The 10,281-nt window shown below is 41.7% G+C and overlaps 1 long non-coding RNA gene and 1 other non-coding gene across 2 annotated transcripts; both read right to left on the bottom strand.

Moving 5' to 3' along the window:
- Nucleotides 1–223: 223 nt before the first annotated feature.
- Nucleotides 224–3,850, bottom strand: LOC134394704 (uncharacterized). Its single transcript, XR_010025197.1, has 3 exons — nt 2,911–3,850; nt 2,121–2,176; nt 224–362 (listed from the first exon to the last, which is right to left on the bottom strand). It is a non-coding gene; the product is annotated as an uncharacterized LOC134394704 (long non-coding RNA).
- Nucleotides 2,652–2,833, bottom strand: LOC134397028 (small Cajal body-specific RNA 16). The gene has a single exon (XR_010025317.1). It is a non-coding gene; the product is annotated as a small Cajal body-specific RNA 16 (non-coding RNA).
- Nucleotides 3,851–10,281: the final 6,431 nt, after the last annotated feature.

Genomic DNA, 10,281 nt, shown 5'->3' with positions numbered 1-10,281 from the left:
TCACTGGAACAGACAGCAGGTAGAAGGCTATTTAGCGTACTTCTTCTCCCTCTAGTGGCAGATGCCATGTCTAGCATAATTTAAAAATGCAGACGCCACATCGTAAAATGGCTACAGGCATGGATAGTGAGGATAGGAGCACTTCTACTTGCTCTTAATAATATGTAGAACAAATTCTTCTGAGACGTGTGCCTTTTGCAAGACATTTAAAACTCAACTCATGGAAAGGTCTGAAAATCAGTTTAATTACTCTGTATAAACCAGAATGTAAAAACAAAAGAAAACAAAATACACATGAAACTGGAATATATTGACTGTGTTCTCACTGCAGTACCTGGGCATTACTCTTCTATTGTGTTTACCTGGAAAAAAATATAAAGTGATAACGGTCATTGTGATGCACTGAAGATAACTCAGAAGCTGCACACATAAAATCCTAAGCCAGTGTTTCCAAACAACTTTAGATAAAAAAGGTCTACCTATTTCATAATTAACTTTAGCGAATACTTTTAGTGTTAAACTGAGTGTTACACAGAGTTACCCACCATCCCGAGTTTCTGAATACATCACTGAACTGGGCTTGTCTACAGCTTGTCTGCAGCCACCCAGAAGCATGGATAATTCTACTGACTCTCAGCATTGGGTGCAATTCCAACAATAACTTGTGATGCAGAAGCACCCAACCTGACACAGGCAATTTGAAGGCGGCAAAGTCAGTTGAGCAACATGCAACTGCAGCCTCCTTTATGGGTGGACAATTTGGTCCCAAATATGAGCTTTTGATCTCTCACTGCACACTAGTGAGCTCAGTTACCCATTGTAGAAACTGCTGCCCAAAGCAGATGGTAGCCTATTCACCTAATTAGCCAAAACCTTTCAGTTCACACTGATTATTAGAAGTAAAGGCAATTGTAGGAGTTGCATAGCAGTTTCCATACTGTTTAATATTCAAAACATTTGGTTAAAAAAAGAAAGAACTTATTGCAGCCATTCATATCCACCCTACCAGAGAAATCATGAGATGCATGAGCACAGCATTTATAGTTAGGAGACATTCTTGGAAGAGATGCAAATGTAGCATTTTTGAGGGAATTATGTAAGCCACCTTTACAGAAGAGTTCCAAGACTGCACACAAGGGCTCCCTGTGCCAAGGTGGCCAGTTAGTTTTGCACTCCATGGACAAAGGTAACCAAAACTAACATGTTACCTGCGGAATTACAGAGTGCATAGCTCAATCTGGTCCAAGCCTATAAGACTAAAGCCCAGCTCTATTACACAACAGAACACAATCTTCTACTTTTCAGCATAGAAAGCAACTAAAGCAACTCCAAGAACAAGCTAATTGTTTATTTCTCGTATTCAGGAATGACCTATTTGTATCAAGAGCATTTTATTTCCAAACTAGAGTTGCCTACACCCCCGCCCTCCAGAAGCACAGCAGAAATTAAGACAGTAAAACTTTCCTTATCGCTGTTTTCATGTTCCCCAAATGCTATGATGGAATAATGCAGATATTCATTTAACACAGCCTTCCAGACGCACTGGACTACAATTCCCACCATACCCAGTCAGTGTGATTATTGGATGCTGGGGCTGCATTCCAACACATCTGGAAGGCACCAGGTTGAGGGAGATTGTATTAAACGAACACCACCTTTGTTGCAAAAATAAATCAGCGACAACACATCCAGGCTTTGTATACTCAAGTTCTCTTCATCCTTCTGGTTGATTTATTCTTAAGTTTATTTTGGCATGTATCATATATCAAAACAGGAACTCACAGAACGATTTCACTAAGTCTGGAATATTACTGTAAAGTATGTGTACTTCAAGCTTTGAGTTTCCGAAGTCTTTTCTATAAGTATTGGAAATCTCGCATGGTTTTACAACCCAATTAGTGCAGTAAATGTTAAAACAAAACATAGAAGGGCCTATAAATCACTTGGCAATGCACAAGTGAGCTCTAGTAGTACATCTAGTTTAATATGCTTTTCTTCCCAGGCCTACTATGCAACAAAGGCTAAAACGTGTAACTTTAGTCTAACATATGATCCTGTGCGAAGTTCACCGATCTGTATCTAAAACATCTTTAGGTAGATTTGAAAGTCCAGATAGTTACCTATAAGAAGGTGCAGTATAACCAGCCATTTTCTGCTCTTTTTATACCATTAGCATCTATAAGAAATACTGGTTAGTCATTGACAGGCTCATTTTAATGCAATTAATGTTCACTGTACATGGGGACATTCCTAAATTTACAGGTGAGGGATGCTTAATGTGCCAGCTACAAACATAGTAAAGCAGAATTCTAGTGTTCTAAAATTCAGCATGAAGATTCAAGAGACTTTAAAAGGTCTTAACCAAGCAGACTGAATTCCTAACTACAGGGACAGTTGTCTTCACCTCTCACACATGCCTTATGTGGCAAAGATGGCTCTAAGACAATTTGGAATTGCCACGAAGTCTAAATAGAATAATAAAACAACTACTGTATATCAGGATTAAATTTACCATTTTGTACCAAGTAGAATTTAAATTGGCACACTTTATCTTTCAAATGCTATGCCCTTCATTATTTAAACTCCATTATTAAAATACCTCTATTAGACAGTTTGTTTGGTATAGTACAGTTTCCCATGAGTAACAATGGAGCTGTATGCAGTATTATACATGATCATCAAGCTACTGGTAGAATGCTCACACCTGTTACTGCACAAGGCAGACCCCAGAAAGGAGCGTGCCAGTTTTTTTAATCTAGGGCAAGGTCAGGCTAGCAGGTACAAGGCTGGGCCCCAGTAGGCCCAGCTACACAGCAACCATTTCCCAGCCCACAGGCTTTATACCTAGCAGCAAAATGCATTATTTTCCTAACACACTTTCTTCTTGAAGGAATAATTCAAATACATTACCTGGAGAAAAACTGCAGTGCTACCAGAATGGTAGGGCTAACTTGTTCACTGCAGTACTGCCAGAAAATGGCAGGGCTGACTTGTTCACATGCGAGCAGGTTTTCACTCTGGTGAAGACTCCAACACTAGAGATAATGCAAAGTTTCAGCATGAGCAAAGCAGTAACTGTCAAAGTTGACAGAAATTTCCCTTTGAGGAACAAACAAAATCTCTTTTTACAGAAGAAGATCTCTTTCCACAATGGGGAACCCACCCACCGCCACACACACACTATATTTGGAGTCACCTATGCTACATTAACACTCTTGTGAGAGAGAAGTACTTTACATCAGCCAGCTTATTCTCCATTGGGGATTCAGCCCAGTGAATCAAATCCTCTGCCACTGAGAGAGAGAGAGAACAGGAGATAGCTACTGCTCCTTGCAGGAATCTACACAACCTCCACACAATCCCTCAAACTTTCTTCTTTCAGCAACAAAGATTGGGCCAAGGGATGGTTCCTGCTTTCTTCACTTCCAGAGCCTGCTCCCCCTGGAAGGCTTCTTCTTACATCCTCCCTCTCTAGGCAGTAGTGCGAAAGATTAGGCCCAGTGAGGCTATCCAGAGTTAGGAAGCAAAAGGAGGCACCAAGCTGCCACCTGGCTTGTTCACTTGTCTCTCTCTCATTGGGCAGCATGGTGGGGAGGAAGCCACAGAGCTCAAAGAAAGAGGCACCAATGGATCTTGGGAACTTCCTGGCTGGTGGGTCTGTCTTCCCCTCCCCGGGGCCTCCACAGGAGAGGAGAGATTGCCATGTAAGGCTCACACTTTGGTCATCAGCACAGCCGCTATTTCCCCTTCAAAATAGAAGTAGCAATGTAAAACTGCATTTTTTAAAAGCATGTTTAGAACAAGTAGCTTGACCAAAGAATATTATTGTAACAACAATAATTATTATTATTATTTCTTACCCGCCTCTCCCTTTTGGATTGTACAACATTAGTACAACAAATCAACACATCTTAAAAACTCTTGATTTCACATTATTGTAGCAGGGATCAGGCAAAGGAGACAAGCCCAAAATAATCCCTTATCTCACATTTCAAGGGCGCAGCTAAGCTTGCTGTGCCGCCACACATCCCACCCCACAAAAAACAAGCCAGGCTCTCTAGCCAAGCTTCAGGAATCAAGGTAGCCCCCCACCCACCCCCGGCCGCTTCAGTAAAAGAAATCCAGCCTAGTATTAATCTAGAACATGCAGCAGCTTTCCTCAATCTGGCGCCCTCCAGGTACGTCAGACTCGCCATGCCGGTTGGGGAGGATAGGAGCTGTAGTCCGCCACACATGGAAGGCACCGGGTTGAAGAAGGCTGGCGTAAAAACCGCCGGGGACGGCTTCAGGCAACAGCAACGGCCTTGCTGAAGAGAAGCTGGAGCGCCCGACACTTATGCTGCTGCCCAGAGACTCTAGAACCGCTGCCCTCCCCTCGGGACACTTCAGGCTTTAGGCCTCAAAAAAGCCAAGCAGCCTCCAATTGAGCGGCCTGAGAAAAATAGGTCGAGCCGCGACTTTCCAGTGCGCACGCGCCAAGTCGTTTCTCTTTTCTCTCCTCAGCCCCCCCCCCCCATTATTTCCTACGAGTCCCTCGCTTAACCGTTAAGCCGTGTGAAGATGCGCGCGCATCTTCGAGGCCTGATTTACCCTGGAACGGAATATACGTCACCACGACGGAAATGCGGAACTAAATAGCAGGAAGTAAGTCTGTGGTCTTCTCTTCATGGCTTTCGCATGCAGCTAGAGCACCCCCCGCAGGACTAACTTGGAATCCTTCATTTGGTTGTCTCTATTTTTTTACAGCAACACAAGAGATCGCTTTTCTAGGCTGATAGCGAATCCAGTTTGAATCCAGTCATCCATTGGTATAAAAGCCAGGAAAATAATTAATAATAATAATAATACCCACGCAATACAAAATGAAGACCAAACACGGCCAATCACACTTGAAAAGGAGGACAGGGCTCCTGGATCTTTAATAGTTGCATAGAAAAGGAAATTTCAGCAGGTGTCATTTGTATGCATGTTGCACCTGGTGAAATTTTCTCTTCATCACAACAGTTAAAGCTGCAGGAGCTATACTGCAGCTATACTGTGACCAGATTTAAAAATGGTCAGGCCACCTGCAGCTTTAAGTGTTGTGATGAAGAGGAAATTTCACCAGGTTCTCCATATATACAAATGACACCTGCTGAAATTCCCTTTTCAATGCAACTATTAAAGATACAAGAGCCCTGTCCTCCTTTTCATATGGTCACCCTAGAAAAATGGGCACAAAAAGCACTACATGGGAGGCATTAAAAAACACAAATAAACAAAGAACAATAATTACCAGCACGAGCTGGAAACTTTGAAGCTTGACTTCTGCAATGCGCTCTACATAGTGCCTAGTCCGGAAACTTCAACTGGTTCAAAATATGGCAGCCAGGTTGGTCACTGGAACATCTAGGGGTGATCACATCACACCAGTCTTCACTGGCTGCCAATTAGTTTCCGGGCGAAGTATAAAGTGTTGGTTATCACATTTAAAGCCCTACATGGTTTGGATCCAGGCTACCTGCAGCATCCCTCCAAACCTTTGCACAAGCATAAATAATCTCTGAGCTACATGTTCAATATTATGGCACTGTCATTCCTCCATATATGCCTCTTGTCCCAGTCTTGCCCCCCAGTTCTGGAACCAGCTGCCCAAGTTACAGCACCAAGTGTAACATTATCTTGTACTTGAGCAGATTTCTTCATGGAATACCACTGCTGATAAGTGAATCCAGAAGCAGTACAACAGGGAATCTGTCACACAGACACCGAAACCTTGGCAGACACATTTTTCAGTGTTGTTAGTATAGCTGTTTAGAAGAGCAGGCTGTTAATCAAGTCATGTACAATGTAATTTGAGAGAGTTTTTCATCCTCAGCTATTAATCTGTGCAGCTTGGTCATATCATACAGAATCCAACAAAATGGGAAACCCCACAAAGGATGTGAAAAAAAAAAGACAAAGAGATGTTTTATTACACAAAAACAAGCAGTTCCAACACATTTCAGAATTCTTGAAGGTTCTTCTTCAGCAAAATCTATAGAACAATTTACAAAATTTATATTATAGACTTTAAACATGGCCTTGTAATATATTTCTATCATAACTACTACAACAATTGTTTATCAAAACTAAAAAAAAAAAAAACACCTGATGAAATAGTGGCTCATAGTTCCAAACTACATATAACCAAAATTTATATTGAATGATAAGATACCTTCGGAATAAACAGACTTACTTATTGACACAAACTTCGATAATGCTTGCTGTTGAGACTTCAGGTTCTTGGAATATACCAGAGCAGGAAGAAGAATCCAAGCTAATATGATGTGAATCCTGACTGGAAACAGCTTTGTTTTGGAATCCTGTATGCAAAAACCTGATTGGAAACAGCAGCACTGCAAGGTTGAGAGACTCAATAAGGCCAAAGAGAGTCATTGTATTAATCACAAAATCCACCTGGCTTCTTTTTCTAAAAGAACCTTGTCTATCTGTTCATAATGTGTCTTTGTTGCCCAAAACGAACAATGCCTTATTCTATGGGATTGATCTTCCCAAAGTTGTACTAAAGATGCTTCCACATTTTGATGCTTAATATTACTAATATGTTCCCCTATTCTGATTTTGAGATTTCTTGTAGTTTTACTGAAGTACAATTTGTTGCAAGAACAAAGTATAGCATTTAACACAAATTTACTGTTGCATATGGTATTATGGTAAAATCTTTCAGAACGTATTTTTCCCATCTGCCAGATTTGCAAACTATTTCAGTCTTAGACAATGTCCACAATATTTACAATGTCTACAGGGAAGATTTCCTGTTGAACGTCTTGATCCTGATAGGAGAAGTTATTTGTGAGTAGGTTCTTTCTCAGATGTATCACTTCTAATTGTCCAATTGCCATGGTCTCCCTTAAGGAGTCTTCTTTTGAGAAGGAACTTCGCTTACCTGAATTCAAGGACTCTCCTTCTCTCGAGCATGTTCCAGAGGTGGCACCACAGAAGTATAGAGGGCATGAAGCTGAAGAGTAGGGACCCCCCCCCAGCACCCCAGAGAGGCCTGCTCCCTCTCCAGCTGCCCGGCTGCCCCCAGAACACCACCTGGGGGAAGGAGAGTCCCTGAGCCCGGGCAAGCCAAGTTCCCCCTCTGAATAAGGCTCCCCAAGAGGGACCATGACAACAATTCCCTACATTTCTAGTTCTTTTGTAAGCCATATATGGGTTCTCTTTGCATGCAGTGATATTGTTTACCAAATATCAGTAGCTATTGATCTACTGATATTATTAAAGGGCAAACTACATACCATTCTGTCGTTGGAAGTCTTTTGTTTGGGTGACAGTGAAGATCTGGAGAACCAGAAAGAGTGTCAATAATATAAGTAGAAGACCATAAAGCTCTTTGGCAGCTTGTTCATATGCCTGTTTATTTGGACGGAAGTCACACTCAGATGCATGGTAAGTAAAAGCACAGAGGGTTGTTGAATTAGAAATGTACAGACCTCAAATGTACAGACTTCAGCTATTGGGCGGTATAAAAATGTAATAAATAAATAAATAAACAAACATACATAGGAACACAGGAAGCTGCCTTATACTGAATCTGGCTCTTTTTCGATCCAGCCCAGTCTTGTCAACACTGACTGGCATTGGCTCTTCTTTTCTAGCCCTTCCTGGTGGAGCTGAGAATTGAACCTGAGACCTTCTGCATACAAAGCACCTGCTCTACTAGAGTGCTGTTGACATCCTTCTGCACTGACCGACTATTCTTGCTGCTTTGTAAATGTACTGTAACAACAGAGATTTGCGTCAAGATTGTCATTGATGCCTCTGAAATCAAGGGAGTTCTGTCAAAAGAGAGTTTGTAAATGGCATCTGTTTTATGGATGATATGGTGTGGGTGTGTGAGTGGTTGTGTCCTGCATACTTTTTTTTTGGAAAAAATTCCCAAATCCAATACAACAAATGTGCTTCAGCTACTGATCTTTGTCTTTTATTTTTGTTTGTTTCAGGGACTTATGGAAGCATTGGCTAAAGGCCCAGCCTTAATAGACACTACAGACATTTTCCTTTCAAGTAGAGTCTAGTTACTAGAGAGTAGGCAAGATTTGCCAGCATAATCCCTATAAATATATCATCACTTTGAGCAGCAGCACAGTCCAGGGCACTTGAGGCTGGGGAAAAGGGGTTTATTTGCCCCATTGTAGTGTTGTTTTCAGGAAGAATATTTCAGGAATATTCAACTAGTATCAACAGCTTCTGCCTCGTCAGTCATTATGTGCCATTGGAGTTCAATCTCTGCACTGTTAGTAGACAAAAACAATGTTGTAAATGGCACAACACAAAAGGGAGAGGCTATCATGACCAATAAAGTGAGGCAATTCTCCTTAATAAATGTAGAAAACCTGCATGTTTTTATTTATTTAGGGTGCAGAAGTCCTGCAACATGCTGGCTGGGGATGCTGGGAATTGTAGAATTTCTTTCTGTCTCCCTTACTTATTTAAACAATTTAATCACCTCCAGGGTTTCTGCCTTGCCTGGATTCTTCTTCAGTTGATTGGCCCTCATCCAACCCAACACTGAGTCTAGGCACTGAGCCAGGATTTGCACAGCCTCACCTGATTCAGATGTCACAGGGAGATAGAGCTGTGTGTCATCAGCATACTGATGGCACTTGGCTCAAGATCCCCAATGACCACTTCCAGCAGCTTCATATAGATGTTAAACAACTTTGGGGATAAGATGGTACCCCACAGCTCAATTGCCAAGGGTCCAAGGAATGGTCACCCAATGTTATTCTTTGAAATCAGCTCCGCAGGTAAGACCGGAATCACTGTAACACAGTGCCTCCAATGCCCAGTCCACGGAGTTGATTCAGGAGAATGCCATGGTCAATAGCATCAAAAGCAGAATTAGCAGGGTCGCACTTCACCTGTCCCTCTCCCGGCAAAGGTAAGCCATCAGGGTGACCAAGTCTGATTTGGACCCATAATCAGGTGGAAACCCAGACGGGAATGGGTCTAGTTAATCAGTATCCTCCAAGAGTGCCTGCAGTTCTTCACAATATCTAAATAAATCTATGTTTTCCTTTAAAACCAAACACTCCAACTCCCCAGTCTTGGCTTGGAAGCTTCGAAGATTAGAATATAAACACCTACACATGGTGTACCTTTCCAAATATCTGTGGGATGTGCATTTTCCCTATGGCCCTTTGGCCTCTTTGACTGACTGTCAGTCAAAGATGGCCTATTAAGATTTATGGTCTGTATCTAATGTTATAAAAAGTAATGAAGTAGCCAGAAGATGGCTATATGCCCATTTATTTGTAATATGGGAACAGTCAATCACAGCTTTGTTTGTAACATTTTAATACTGCTCAGTAACAAATACGAAAAAAAAGTAAAAAGAGATGTGCCTGGCACAGATCCCAGGCCCTTCTTTGTTGGACTTGTATAAATGCCATCCCTGCTCATTTTAGACGGCATTTACTCTCAAGGATTGTGTGATCAACCTAGACATGACAGCGGCAGACCTGCACCTTTGTATATGATTGTGGGGAGACCGTATCCCGTGGTGACATTCTGCAAACTCACATAGTGCTGATGGCGCTCCATTGAATCTTTCTGTTGCACAACTGGTTTCCCATTCCTCTTGCACAACTGGTTGTATAAGCTGTTGCGCAACCGGTTGCACAACTGGCGCAAAGCACAATGGGCAAAACCAGTTGCATAACTGGTTGCACAACCATTTGCACAACAGGTTGCAAAAGAGTTATATGCAAGAGGCTTCACAATGCATTGCACAAGCATAATGCCGAAATGCTTGTGTAACCACACATGCACTAATGTAACTTTAGTTGGATTCTTCTATTGTGCATAGTTCAGAACCTAGTTTCTGCTAGCGCAACGTCATTTGCAATAACGGAATAACACAGTTGGATAGTGCCTCCACACTTTTGCAATCACTGAAACAGAAATACAATACATGTTACTATAACGAGGGGAGCCTGTGACTGTCCTGTGTGCCTGCTCAGTCTGCAACTCAGGTGCTAAGAGCAGCTGATGGGCAATTTCAATTTCCCCTTTTCTCCCTTCCCCACCTCGATCAGAATGGAGAGGCGGGTAAGAAAATTATTATTATTAATTATTATTATTATTATTATTATTATTATTATTATTATTATTATTATTCATGGTTGCTTATGTTTCTTGGAATGGATAGCCCGTCAAATAGAGGGCTATCCCTTGTAAAATAAGACACATGGCCATCTTAGGTGGTCTCTAAAAGAGCTATTTATAACACAC

Source organism: Elgaria multicarinata, chromosome 3 (assembly GCF_023053635.1).
Source record: "Elgaria multicarinata webbii isolate HBS135686 ecotype San Diego chromosome 3, rElgMul1.1.pri, whole genome shotgun sequence".
Taxonomy (NCBI): Eukaryota; Metazoa; Chordata; class Lepidosauria; order Squamata; family Anguidae; genus Elgaria; species Elgaria multicarinata.
The sequence above is the reverse complement of the archived record's forward strand: the minus strand, read 5'-3'. Positions and strand labels throughout refer to the sequence as shown.